The 14,269-nt window shown below is 37.9% G+C and overlaps 1 pseudogene; it reads left to right on the top strand.

Moving 5' to 3' along the window:
• Positions 1-11,057: 11,057 nt before the first annotated feature.
• On the top strand, positions 11,058-13,853 carry LOC114461069 (protein canopy 4-like; annotated as a pseudogene).
• The last annotated feature ends 416 nt before the right edge of the window (positions 13,854-14,269 follow it).

Below are 14,269 nucleotides of genomic sequence, written 5' to 3'. Positions count from 1 at the left end.
CTGGTGGTTGGGATATAATTAGCAGCAAGTGAACTGTTTAATCATAATAGATGTGTTAAGTAGCCAATGGCCATAAATTACCTACTCCCTTTTGCCCACAGCGATCAATAATTCACCGCAATCTAATAGCAAATAGTGCCAATATCAAACCTAAACCATTCATACAGTTTTGGTAGTTGAAAATGTATCTTATTTTAATGCATTTCAAAGATGATTTAGGAAAGTTGTTGTTTGTTTCTTGGTTAATGGCGTGTTGCAAACAGCTTGAAAAAGAAGGTTAGCTTGTTTAGGTTGTTTAAAGTAGGAACATCACAAGCTATAAACTTGTGTCACTTCTGCTTTTAAAATAAATGAAATGTATTAAGCCCCAGCATGATGTTATTTTACATGGTGTTCATAGACTGATTAATAAATTACACTTTTCTAAAAAAAAAAAAATTATAATACAGAACTAAACCCTGAGGTTTTGGCTGACGTGCATCGAGGTTAGAATTAAAAAAAAAAAAAAATGCCATAACTACCTACTCAATACTCACTATACCTCTCTATTTTTAATCTTCTCAATCTAACCTACTTGCCACAGCTTGCAGTTTTTATAAGAGGGTGGGGCTAACAGTGGTTGTTTGCGACAGAAGAAGAAGCCACTAGTATGTCACAAACCACCTTTCTCAGCCAATAGCAAACTTCAGTTGTAATAGGCAGGTTTCAACCTATAGAGGGCTAATACTGTTACATTTTTACAACAAAATATGTCAGGAAATGGACTAGGATCAATCAACAACACTACTTCCTACCCAAGGGGTCACTGGTTTGAATCTCACCTGGTCCATCACAACAAATAAAGTTTCTAAAATAAATAAATAAATAAATATTTTTGATTTCAACAAAAAAAAAGTGGGTTTAGTTGCTATTTTAGAATAACATGGTGAAGTGACGCACAGGGGAAAAAAAATTGTGTGTGGTGTTTTTAGTCTCCAGACACTGTCTTTTAAAAGCTGAGCTGGTGACAGGATCATGAGAGGCCACAGATAACTGATAGACATGGGGAGCAAAATCCTAACATTTGTTGATGCCAAATCTTAATGTGTCAGAAGTCCAAAATTTATCAGATTGTTGCATCTAGAGTGTCATAGCTGCAGTATAGTACGAATAACCGTCGTGACTTTTGATAAGAACATGATAATTGGGATTGGACAATGATGCAGTGGAAGAAGAAGGTCTGGTCTTGGTTCAATTAATGACAGAATAATAATGCTTTGACGGCTCCCATGGCAACATGGTTTATCATGATCCAATAACTCTGGTTTCCAGGTTGACTCGTATCCAGTTCAAATGCTGTGTCTCAGACCATGTACAACTTGTAGTAAAATGCTATGACCTGATGATAAAGGCCAAGGCAAGCATGCTTAAAGGAGTATCTAAAGAACAGCACAAATTTAATGTATTTGTGTTCTCTCCAAATTTTCTGCACCTTAAGCATCCGTGGCATGAGATGGACAAAAAAAATTAAATCCATTGTTCTTGAATTTGTGGTCATTTCTGAAACATTGAAATGTGATTTGAGGGAAATTTATCATTATTTTGTATGAAAGATTTCTGGTTTTTTGAAAAAGGTGTGCACATTCACTAGACAAAGAACAACCAAAAAATACTTATCAGAACATGAAAATGCAACCGATATGACGTAGAACAGCTGATTCAGTTCTTCTTTCATACATTTTACAGTCTTCATACAGTATGAATGACTAAACCTTCTGAAATGGAAATAGCAACTGTATAAAACACAAACTAAGCCTTCAAAAGTCTACAAAACTGAAAAGTGTAAACTAACATGTAATTTACAAACTAAAACAAAACTGGGGACATTTTTAAAAGAGAATGTCAGAGGTTATAAACCTCTGTCATGTTGGGAGCAGCATTTTCTTTTAAAAAAAAGAAATGTAAATGATTACACCTGAAATTTCTCAATTTAATCTTTTGATGTACAAGTAATATACGTACACAATGAACGGCTTGCCACCTGGTCCCACTCCACCGGCCGGCGTACGACGGACGATGACAGATGAGTGCCTTGGGATTTCAACTTCATCATCTAAGTATTCTGTAAAAAAGAAAAAATTACAAAACACACAAAATATTTAGCCTTGACATTTCTCAATATTTAGAAAGCAGTGTTTTCTTTGTGAGTAAACAGAAACTCATATTAAATAATGGGAATCCCCTGTGCTACTTTCAATCAATAAACAGCAAGATCATAACTGTGTCTTCTTAACCGCTCTGTGATGTTTGTTTGTAAAGATGTCATTTTCTAAACAAAGCTAATGTCATTTTACCAGTTTAGGAAGCTTATAGAAATAATTACACTGCATGTTTACACAGTGGGAAATGCTTTTAACAATACTTGACCTCTTTAGATGATCTAAAGGAACATTAAGTTTGACACACTGCTTTAAATGGTTCAATTAAACTATTATGTAGCAAAAAGTATTTTTAATTAGATTCCTGTGATTTATATTTAGTGGTGAGGAGGACAATTATATGATCAATGATTTGTAGTAAAGTAAAGACTAACGTAATATTTTTTTGTGAAACAACAACCCAAATGTAGCAATATTTATCAAAGGCCAGGTAGAATTTTGCAATAGTCAAATAGCTAGTGATGCGACATTCCGTATCAAGTTACCCAGGCGATGATATGTGCATCGAGGCTCATATCGATGCCATATACGTGACGTGCAAAGACTTGCCGCAAGTCAGACTCCATCCTACTCCTTTTTTGAATGCGTAAATGTTTTATTGAAAATTTAAATTTTACTTTGTGTTTTTGACTTGTTTTGGAAACTAACTTGTTTTGTGGCATTCCTTTTATTTTATGTGTTGTTTTTGTTTACACATGTTCAAAAATAAATCAATCAAGTGTCTGTTGTGTGTCAGGGAGTTGAGGTGACAAAAAGTTTCACAATCACTTTCACTGTCTATACTCCACCTTTAAAAAATACTTCTATTTTCCATAATGCCAGCATTTCTCATTTAAACAATACGGCTCATAAACAGATAGAATAATACATGCATTGCATACTTCTGTATTTTGCTGACTTTTTTTTGCAAAATACCACACACTTTAAAATTGATGTCAACTGATATATTTGCCTGTTATACATTGTGTGTCCCATCACTACCAATAGCAGAAGTGTAACATATGGTAAAACAATCAATGTGTTGTCAGATTATATTTCATCATATTTTAAAATCTTTACAGATTCAAAAACAAATGTAATTTCAGTTTAGAGCCTACATACTAATGTGTAAAGATGAAATTGTTAATCCATTGCTTTGATTTTAATATTAATTTCAAGATACGCACATTCCAAGTTAAACACAAAACATTGCATAGCAAGGATTAGGGTTACGTACCTTCTAGAGTATCCGCATTGGTGATCTACAGGTCGCAGTTTGGGGCCTTCAGATGTTCCTTAGCCATGATCTTTTTCTTTAGCTCAGTGAGAGTGATGTGCAACCCATCGAAAGTGACAAAGCTGTGTTCCAGTTTGGAAAAAAAAACCTATATTGAATACACTTTAACTCTAACTTAAATGTAGATCAAATGCAATTATTGTGCATCATCTGGCTGAAATATTTATAATTTCACTAAACCATGATTTGTTTTTATCTAAGCGAGTTTTTTACCAGAACAAGTGGATGTGTGCCGCTATTTCTGTTCACATCTATTGTTTTTACGCAAATTATGCTCAGGCATCGCTGCGGACAGCTAAAGGGTCTTGACGTTGGAGCAAACGGGTAACGGAACATTATTGTACACCCTGTAGTGTTTGGTGACCGATGTAAAGTTTAATAGGTAATGCGTTGATGAAGAAGAAAAAGTGTGTTTGGCTCAATGCGAACGTGTTTAACTAGCGGTTTGCCTGTAATAAAACCTCACGGGTAGAGCGTCATTTATCTGTTTAATAGATGTTTATCATCAGAACTGACGCTGTCTCAATATTAACTTACTATTAGAAATCAGAACGTCAAACCCCGGAAACGGAGTAAATGTGTCCATACCGTCTGTAATATCACCAAGTTTACCAAAGAACAACTATTTATTCCTAGTTATTGTTTCCAGAGTTTTATTGCCGGTTATTATTTCCTTAACGCTCCGCTGATCAGACAGAAACAGAATAATTCAGACAGCCTGTCGTTATAAAAATACAATCAAAATAAAGGTGACGATGTGTCTATAACCATCAATGTGTGTTGTTGTTGTTGTAATATACGTAAACCGGCTATAGCAAAACATTCCTGCGCAACCACACAGACACACACATTTACACACGCACTGCCCCCCTTGGAACCTCAGCAGCTGCAGAGGATGAGAAAAAACAGCGGCAGCCACAAGGCAAAACTGTGGTTGGCGGTACAAAACCGGGTCCGTCTTAAAAACAATGTTATTCGTGAATAAATCATGATATTATAATCAAAACATATTTATCATCATATTATGTACGTATTCTGCGTAAAATTATACTCTAAAAAGCTCATTCTTTTTACAAACACCACTTGAATTCTTTTATGTTTTGGACACGCAAGTGCCTGTCAAAGGACAAAACCACACTTTCTTTAAAACAGTTCATTGAGGGGTTGGTGAATTAATGCAAGTATGATACTATATTATGAGTCTATATTATTCAACTACTACAACACCACTTTGCTGTTTAAATGAATGTTTATTCTTTGTATTGAATCGTCTATGTTGGAAGACAGCCAAAAGCAAATCAATCAATATTAGGAGTAAGTTACAGATTCAATTTTTGTCAGGTAATTTGTAATTGTGCTAGATTATTAGAAAAGAAATACTTAACCCTCCTGTGTTATAAGTTTTATGACATTTACCTTCTTTGAATATGTCCCATTCAAAACAGACAATTAAACTTTAAAAACAAGTCATAGCTGGCGCACCAAGACTGCTTTTTTTTTTTTTTTTTTTTTTTTTTTTGTTGGTGGGATGGTTGAAATTGTGCCTGTGTGTGTGTGAAAAGTTCAGAGGTAAGTCTGATGTTCAAAGCATTCTTATGCATAGTGATGGTCAGACATGGTCATATTGCTGCTATGAATGGTAAGATTTGGAAAGCTTTTTGTAAGATATGCTTCAGCTTGTGCAGTCACTTGTTTTAACTAACTGTCACGTTATTATCTGTTAGATGCACACTAGAAGAATGTGTGTTTGCAAAACATGTCTGTTTCACCCCACCCAGGGTGCGGCTCACTTTCTGCCCTGACTCTTATCTCTTCAGAGCTTACAAACTTTCTTCGGTCATTGTGAACATCTAAGGTCATTCAAAAGATCACACACATTACACGACAGGAAAAAGAAAGAAAGAAAAAAAATATGTATACATTAAGAATGTCAACCTCTAAATGATGCCTGACCGAAAGGGGTTTAAGCTGAAGTCTAGACTTATTTTGCCTTTTACAACTGAAACACTACTGTCTGTCCAAAGATGACACAATTTCTCTCATACCAACGATGTAAGCACAAAACTTAAACAATCAAAATTATATTAAGCATCCTCGATCAACTTCTTTTCTAATGTTTCATTCAAGTGTTCTATAATATTTAACTTGTACATTTTCTTAAATGCATGAATAGTTTTGGAGCAGAAAGGTGATTGAAACCCTCTCTCTCTCTCTGTGTGCGTGTGTTTAAAGTTCAGAGGTAAGTCTGATGTGGAAAGCTTTTTTTTTTTTTTGCATCTTCTTTTCAAAGCAAAACACTTTTATTTTATGCCGTCTGAACTCAGGGGTTGTGTTGGATTGTTAATTAGTTTATTTCTTCGGTCATTGTGAACATCTAAGGTCATTCAAAAGATCACACACATTACACGACAGGAAAAAGAAAGAAAGAAAAAAAAATATGTATACATTAAGAATGTCAACCTCTAAATGATGCCTGACCGAAAGGGGTTTAAGCTGAAGTCTAGACTTATTTTGCCTAACCCCTTTTACAACTGAAACACTACTGTCTGTCCAAAGATGACACAATTTCTCTCATACCAACGATGTAAGCACAAAACTTAAACAATCAAAATTATATTAAGCATCCTCGATCAACTTCTTTTCTAATGTTTCATTCAAGTGTTCTATAATATTTAACTTGTACATTTTCTTAAATGCATGAATAGTTTTGGAGCAGAAAGGTGATTGAAACCCTCTCTCTCTGTGTGCGTGCGTGTGTGTGCGTGTGGTTTTCTTTTATTTGGTGAGAAACATTGTGCATTTATACCTTTCTTTTTCTTTAAAACAGTTCAGTGAGGGGCTGGTGAATTATGTGTGTGTGTGTGTGTGCGTGCGTGTGCGTGCGTGTGTGTGTGTGTGTGCGTGTGTGTGCAAGAATTTTTTTTTTTTTTTTTTTTGACTCTAAGGCGGGACTTCCGGTTTGGGAAGGCGGGACTTCCGGTTGGGGGCGGGACAAAGGTCGTGACGTCACACCTGTCAAAAGTTTGATTGAAAGTGGGTACTATCTCTCTCTTATGACGACGCATAGTGTTGAAAAGGCCTACATGTTTTCTTTTGAGATGATCATATCCTCTTGCCATATAAGCCCTTTTCCATGTTTTTGGGACTCCCTCCCATTCAGCTATTTCGCTGCTAGAGGGTGCATGTGCCATTTCTAAGGCTTCATCTCTAGGGATTGCTTCCTCATACCAATCAGGGTACTCAAACGGATCCTCGTATTGATTTTTGACTTCATCCCAATCTTCTATATGGTTTTTGGGTATCCAGCAGTGTCCTGCTGGGCTATCAGGCCTAGGCTTACTTCCTCCCTTACAGGGGTAGCCATAAGCATTATACGCCTCCCAATCATGCCCTTTAGCTCTAATATTTTTACCTCGCGCTTCCTTTCCCCTATCCTCAACTATTTCCTGAGTTGGGATTGGTTTAGGGCCTCTATAGGGAGGCGATTTTCCCCTCATTTTCTGCGTTTTTTCAGTTGATTTTGGCACCTGAAAATCCACTTGTTTTGAGGGAGTTACTCTAGGAGGTGTAACCCGGGACGGAGGACTTTCAAACCTAGTCAGCTGTGGGGACCCTTCCAGCTGATTCTCAGGATATGTTACCTGAATCAATCCTGGGGGTGTCTCCCCTTCTGATGCATCCTTAGTGTACCTAGCGGCTACTGCTTCAGCCAACCTGGTACGCAATCTCTCTGTCCTATTTTGGGGATTATTTCTTATTAACACAGATACTCTCCCAGGGGTGGCTTCCTCACTTCCTATCAGGAAATAAGACAATATAGCTGATAGGCTGTCTATCATGCCTAAAGTTCCTCCCATGGAACGCGGAAATGCTCTTTTAGTATTTAAATCAATCACTAAACGAGGCTCTCTTAATCCTATGGCGGACAACTGTTCGATAAACCGATTAGGTGTTTCAGGCATTTTACACACGTAAGCGTCTCCAACTTCCGGAGTTCGGGGTGAGTACAGCCTAATTTTTAATTCCCCCAGGGGGTGATCCATATCTTCTCCGCCCACGGAGAGAGCTGCTTCTCTAGCTGCATGATCAGCTTGTTTTTGAGCATAGTGTCTCGGATCCAGTTTCTTTATAAAAGGTACTGGTATATCTAATTCATTTACCCAGGTGACATAAGCATAGCTTAAGTCCCCTGTAAAGTTTTGAATTGTTACATCATATATTTTTACCATACATTCTGAGGTCCCTATCTTCATTACACATCCTCCTTCAAGATGATCCACCATTTTAGAAATAGTTGGTCCCTCTTGAAGGAGTGGTGAGTATGGGGTGTTCCTGATAGGACACTCCCCATCTCCTTCTTGCGACCAATCATCTTCGTCATCAGCCACTAAAGGGCGGAACTTAGATAAATGTATTTGAAATTTGGGTATTTGTTCTTTCTCCCTCGAAGTCCCTGGTTCCGATATCGACAGACTATCTGTACTACGATACCTGGACTGATTCAACTCTCTTTTTTTCGCTAAACCACTAGGTTCTTCAATGGCGGATAAAATAGTATTGGATTCAATCTCATTGATCTTCTCCTGCTGTTTGGTGAGTAGCTCTCGGTTTTGCTCTACCGTGCCTGCTAAGGCGTTTACTAGCTCACTCATCTTACCCATCATTTGATGATGTTCTCTCTGATACTGCCACCTCAACTCTTCTCGAGTCATATCTAAGTCATCCTCTTCAAAAGGGGCTGAGGGTAGCGGATTATCCGCTATGATTTGAGTCAAAATTTTGTCTAGCCTTCCCGGTCTTTCCGCGTCAGCTATCTCATTATATTTTGGGCGATTAAGTTCAAATTGGGGTTTCAACTGTTTTGCCAGTTGTTCTGACCCTTTATCCTGAAATACGTCCGGGTCAGGATAAAGGCTGAAGATATTTTCTTCTTCGTTTACTGGTTTTTTCTTCTTTTTCTTACTGTTTTCTGGGTCTGATTTACCGGAAGGGCGTTTTTCTATCCTTCCATTTGCATTCACCCTCCAGGGAATGCTTTCCTGTGTAACTGTCCCATATCGATATCCATATTGTCATATGTATTAGATAGTAAAGTTAAGGCATTTTGAAATTTACTTTCCCCATTAACTAACCAGATTACTTTCCTATCTGGATTATTTCCTAACCAATTCAAAATAGCGACTACAATCGCTGGGCGGGCGACTGCCTCAGGATATCTATAGGCACCGTCCCCCCATGTAGTTGTAATCACTGTTTTAGTGGTGACTTTACTGAATACTTTTGCTAATACCGCATTCAGTTGGTTCACACATTCATCGCCCTTTTCCAATTCATAGGGTTCATAATACCCGTTGATTATATGGGCTATTCCCAAAATTCCCTTTTTTGAAGGTGGGATGTCAATCCTATTAGCACTAGGCACTGGGTGGTTTCCTAAGGTATCTCTTTTTGCATAATCGGCATCCACCACTTCTCCAGAATAGAAAGTGGCAGCCCAATACGCTACACCTGCTCCATCCTTACCCCGCTTGTTTCTCGGGTTAAGCAGCGTGCTTGTTGGTCCGGCGAATTCTGTCACTATAGGGTCTCCCAAGGGAGCCTTTAACAGAACTATCCTGCCGTTGTCAAAATATACCGCATCAAATTTTCGTACTGGTGGATCCCCTCCTTGTGCTACAGAATACTGTGATCCTACAGAATTCCGTCGATGGGGGTCAAACCCCGGAGGCTGATACCCTTCAGCCATTAAAACTCCGGTTCGAACTCTATCGATCTACTAGGGAGCGGGTGTGTGGACACCCTGTCGTACGTACTAATGGACCTATAGGCTTCCTGCCTTCTCAGGTCTTCCTCTTCGGTATAATAGATCAGCTCTGGCCCTCGCTGACCCTCTTATTTTTAAGAGCAGTTACCCAACTGTTTTATACTTACTTATTACTCAGAGAAGGACGGGCGGATTTCACAGATCCTAGTGACCCTTTCCAGGTATGTGAATATTTCATATGGCTTATGTGAGTTGATCAAGCTCACACCATGCTACGTATTCACACCACCCTTTGGTTACTTTCCAAATTCCCGTGCCCCTCAGAGCACCACAGCTAAACTCAGCGCGGAGCCTAAGTTTATTCCTTAGTTTCTGAGATTCCTTCTCTCAAGGTCACCTAGGGGTTCAATCCTTGACTCAGTAATCCTCTATTTTCCTGGACAAGGCCTCGATTGAAATAGGTGACCCAAGCATTGGGCGCCTAAGTCGTGTGTTCCTAGAATACTTCTTTATCCTAGTCAGCAACCTATTACCCTAAGGTAATCCTCTATTTTTTCCTAACCTTATGCCATGGTTCTAACCCTAGGACCTCAAATGCAGAGTACCTGAAACATGTGCAGTGGATGTGAGATGCTTACCAGAAGGATGATGAAGACTCAGGAGATCGTCAGGTAAGTTGAAACAGAAGTGGTCTTTTATTGAACATATAAAAATATGCTCAAGGCCTCCTTGACGTCTGACGCAGCAGACGTCTGACAGAATTAAGACCCCGAGCCCAAGAAATCTCCAACATTTATACTGTGTAATGACCTAGATAAACAGTTGATTGACCTCTTCTTATCTTCTTCCCCACAACCACAGTCGTCCAGATCCAGTGATCACGACTCTTCCAGCAGGTGTGTTACTGGCCGTGGCTGCTCTTTATCTTATCTTCTCTGCTCTGCAGAGTCTGTGGTGTCTCTGCAGCTGTTTTATCATACCCAGTACATCATTTCAGCTCTTATCTTATCTTCTCTACTCTGCAGAGTCTGTGGTGTCTCTGCAGCTGTTTTATCATACCCAGTACATCATTTCAACATTCATTAATTGCCAGTACAAAATATATCCACTACTTATACTGAGCTTCAAAAAATAATAAAAACTTCTAATAAACCTGTGTGTGTTTGAAGCATGGTTATATGATTTATTTATTGCAGCATGTTAACATGATTATCCTCGAGGAATCCTAATCCCAGGATTGCATTACAATAATATCCAGTGTTATCCAGGAAGTTCTATTATTATTCGCATCTTAAAAATTTAAATCCTTGTTTTAATCAGAAATAAAAATGCATTAAAAAGTGACCACAAAACGGTGGAAAAGGTGGTAAAATGGGATTTTAAAAAAAACACAGAAAATTGGTAAAAGTTGCAAATTAGAGAAAAGTAAAAGAAAAAAAGAAAAGAGAGGGGGGAGGGGTTGCAAATTGAAGTGACCAAAAACGGACAGAAAAAGTGGTTTAAAAAAAAATAATAATACATGACTCAATTGTCAATATTGGAACAATGAGTTTAAACTGGCAAATAATAGGCATGACAAATGTGGTGAATGTGGTTAAAATGGCAAAATAAGTATGAAATATGGTGAAAAGAGGTTAAAAGTGACAATAATGGGTCAACATATGCAACATTAGGTGGAAAAAGTGGTGGAAAAGGTTTATAAGTGCTGAAAATGTCTTCAACGTGGAAAAAGTGTGCAGAAAAGGTAATAAAAATTTGTTGGAGAAGTGACAGAAATGTAGCAAAAAATGCACTAAAAGGAGCAAAAAATAGTGATGAGAATAGGTTAAAATATGGCAAGTTTGGTGCAGTTGCAGAATGCCCTTATTGTGGCAATTAAAAATAGAAATAAAGTGTAACCTTTTAAAAAAGAAACATTTTGGCTTTTCTTCTAATCTCATAAAAGTAAAGTTTGCAATCACAAATGTTATTTTAGAACAGTAATGATAAAGCTATTTATTAATAAAGTTCAAAGAAAAAAGAGCAGCTGTTAATGGATCTTCTTCATCCTCTAGTGTGTAAGTTCTTGACGGTGGAGCTGCAGGAGGCGCTGGAGAGGACAGGTCGGTCCAAGAAGGTGCTGGAGTTGGAGGAGGTGCTGGACACGGGCAAGAGGAGACGCAATATTAAATAGTACACGTTGTAAGAACAACACACTCATCAACCATAATTATCCTTAAATAGCTTTAGAATGCTTAGGATTTTAAAGCATTGCATCGTGGGTAGTTGATGATCTGTGTGTTGATGTTTAGGGAGACCCGTTTGACTGAGGCCGTGGACAACATCTGTGAATGCATCCTGCAGTACAGCGTTCACGCATAGAGGCCTGGAAGTCTACGCTACGCCAAGGTCAGTCCACCGCCTCATTGTTATCTTTAAACGATCCTCCACTGGTTTTACAAGTTTGGCCTAAAACCTTTGAAATGTAATTATTAGAAGATCTATGCCTAACCAAACATTATTTGTTTAATTATTGTTTTTTTTATTTGGCTTTCATAAATAATTATGCATATTTACAGATATTGTACATGATATGAGTGATAACACGTGTTATAAAGGCTATTTTACACAATAGGTGTGGCTACAGATTTATACTTGTTCGTTGGTGTACCATGGGCACTAAAAGTCTGGGAATCACTGATCTACACAACTAAAAAATACAAACATGTAGAGGCAGCTCAGTGGGAGCACTAAACAGAAACACAGAACATATAAAGAAGCATAAACTGAATATAGGTCATTTTTTCACTCCAGTGTATTTTGCCAGATCAGCATTTCTTTGAGAGAAATTGTCAGGTTTCCAGATGTTTATGTTTTGCCAGATTAAACTGATGCTGATGTGTTTTATTTTCATAGCATCATATGTGAGTGAGGGGCTTGGATAAGATGACATAGTGGTACATTTGTATTTCTATCAGCATTTGCACATCTGTACGTCATAATGCACATGATGACAGTTAGACATTGGTGCAGTGAGTAAATGTATGTATATTACTGGAATGTATTTATTCTTTTGCCATATTATAGTAATCCTGGGGTCGTGATGATGGGGCCCTTGAATATTGTTGCCCAGGGTACAGCGGTGTTAATCTGGCCCTGCCGTGAGGGAAAGGATGTTTATTTATGTGGAAATGTTCTTCTCACTCTCATCCTTGTCTGTTTCAAACACCGTCTAACCTGGTAAAAAACTACACAAATCATCACTGACTCCTAAATCAGAGACACCAGTGTCTGTTTAACTTTAATGTGTCTATAAAGCTCTGTTTGTTTGTAACGCTGCTGTGCTCTGTGAAAACATGACTCAGCTTTAATCAGCTTCACCTGCTCAGTGTTTAAACATCTCATCAGAGCTACAGAACATCTGGATAAAGTTGTTCTGTTGTTGTGTTGTAGATCATCAATACCAGTGATTGTAGAGTCTGAAACATCACAGATTATTGATAATTATTCTAGCTTCTAGTGGTGAAAAAACACTTCTTACACGTGATGTTTGCACATTTATTTTTGTTTAATCATTACGTTCTGGAATGATGTCATTAGGATTATTTAAATTAGGTTAATTTAAATTAATTTGATCAAAACTTAATCAATAAACCTGATCAGATTCAGTAAACCATTGATCTCTGAGGGTAAATATAGTGACATTAATGCTGCTCTCATACATCTCATACATAATAATAAGTTTTGTTTGGTATAGATCTTCTAATAGTATATTTCAATCATTTTAGACCAAACTTGTAAAAAAAAAAAAAAGTGGACGATCCCTTTAAAGCTGATCACGTGACCCAAGCAGGAAGTCAGTGTTTTGTTGGTGTGACTACAGGGAACCAGTCAGACCATGACCACACTAAAAAACCTGGTGGGTAATAAGTGAAAGTGGACCTGGGAATGCCGTACGAGCTGTGGGACCAACCGTCTGCAGAGGTCACCGACATGAAGAAACAGGTGGACCTGATCATTTAACACTTTTAGACCACATTTATTTGTTTTTGTTAAAAGTTAAATCAACACAAGAGTCATTCATAATAGGTAATAGTTTAGTGTTTTAAATAACATGTGTTTACTAATGCAGTTGTGTGTGTGGGTGTGTGTTCAGTGTGAGACCATGCTGGAGCAGTACGAGGACGTAGTGGAGGACTGGTACTTCCATCACCAGGACCAGAGGCTGGAGAACTTCCTGTGTGAGAAGCACATCCTGAAGACGTCAGAGCAAGGTGACAAATATAAAGAAAGAGCAGACAATGCAGAGTGGAATCAAAAAAGCACCAGGATTGGAAAGTACCGTATTTGAGAGTTAAACTTACCAAGTCTCCTTAGTGCAGCAGTTCCTGATTAGAACCACAGGAGGTGCTAAATGTACCAACTTAAAAAAAAAACAGAAAAACCCTTGAGATGCCAGGGGTTCTCAACCTAGGAGTCAGGACCCCATTTGTGGTTGCTAGACACTGGGAAGTGGTCGTCAGAATATTTTCTGAACAATTTGAGCCCATTTTTGCTGATATTTTTACACTTTTTCTGCAACTACACCAAACTTGCCATATTTTAACCCGTTTTCATCACTTTTTCTTGCCATAGTTTTGCTCCTTTTAATGCATTTTTGCTACATTGCTCCCATTTCTAACACTTCTTCATCAAATTTCAATGCCTTTTCTGCACATTTTTTTCCACTTTCAAGACATTTTCAGCACTTATAAACCCTTTCCACCATTTTTACCACCTAATGTTGCATATGTTGACCCATTATTGTCACTTTTAACCTCTTTTCACCATATTTCATGCTTATTTTTTTTTCTTCAATTTAACCACATTCATGATTTGTCATGCCCATCATTTGCCAGTTTAAACCATTTGTTCCAATATTAACACTTTGAAACCTTTTTACCACTTTTTCTGTCTGTTTTGGCTGCTCTAATTTGTAAGTTTTAACCAGTTTAGCTCCTCCCAGTTGACTCTCTCCGAAGCGAGCTTCCTTCCTGTTCCCTCGCCACTGTG

Source organism: Gouania willdenowi, unplaced genomic scaffold (genome assembly GCF_900634775.1).
Source record: "Gouania willdenowi unplaced genomic scaffold, fGouWil2.1 scaffold_91_arrow_ctg1, whole genome shotgun sequence".
Lineage (NCBI taxonomy): Eukaryota > Metazoa > Chordata > Actinopteri > Blenniiformes > Gobiesocidae > Gouania > Gouania willdenowi.
The sequence above is the reverse complement of the archived record's forward strand: the minus strand, read 5'-3'. Positions and strand labels throughout refer to the sequence as shown.